The following is a 733-nucleotide window of genomic DNA, read 5'->3' on the forward strand; positions in this document are numbered from 1 at the left end:
ACAGGGCAATCATATCACCTCTTAACCTTCTCTTCTCCAGGCTAAACATCCCCAGCTCCCCAAGTCTTTCCTCAGAAGGCGGAAAAATGAAATGCAGAGATATAGGATGGGGGACACCTGGCTGAATGAAACTACGTGTGAAAGGGATCTGGGAATCCAAGTAGACCACAAATTGATCATGAGTCAACAGTACGATGCGGCAGCTAAAAAGGCCAATGCAATTTAAGGCTGCATCAATAAAAGTATAGTGTCTAGATCAAGGGAAGTAATAGTGCTACTGTATTCTGCTTTGGTCAGGCCCCACCGGGAATATCACTATTATCATAATGCTTTATTTATATAATAACAATAATAATAATAAGAAGAATTATTATTTTTATTTCTATTTCCCACCTCTCCCTATGGATCAAGTATAGAGCTGGAGATTTACACAGCGCTGTACATACAAACAATAAAATCGATAAAAAATGAAACCTGTCAATGGTGTACATTCTACAATACACACACACACATATACATACACATCTATCTATCTACCTATCTATACACACACACACACACTGTGTGAGCCTTGGAAGGTAAGTGGGATATATACACACACACACACCTATTTATCTATCTATCTACCTACCTATACAGACACACACTGTGTGACCCTTGGAAGGTAAGTGGGAGATACATACACACATGCGCACACATGTATCTATCCACAGACAGGCACCGTGTGAGCCTT

This window comes from Sceloporus undulatus, chromosome 2 (assembly GCF_019175285.1).
Source record: "Sceloporus undulatus isolate JIND9_A2432 ecotype Alabama chromosome 2, SceUnd_v1.1, whole genome shotgun sequence".
In the NCBI taxonomy this organism is placed as follows: Eukaryota; Metazoa; Chordata; class Lepidosauria; order Squamata; family Phrynosomatidae; genus Sceloporus; species Sceloporus undulatus.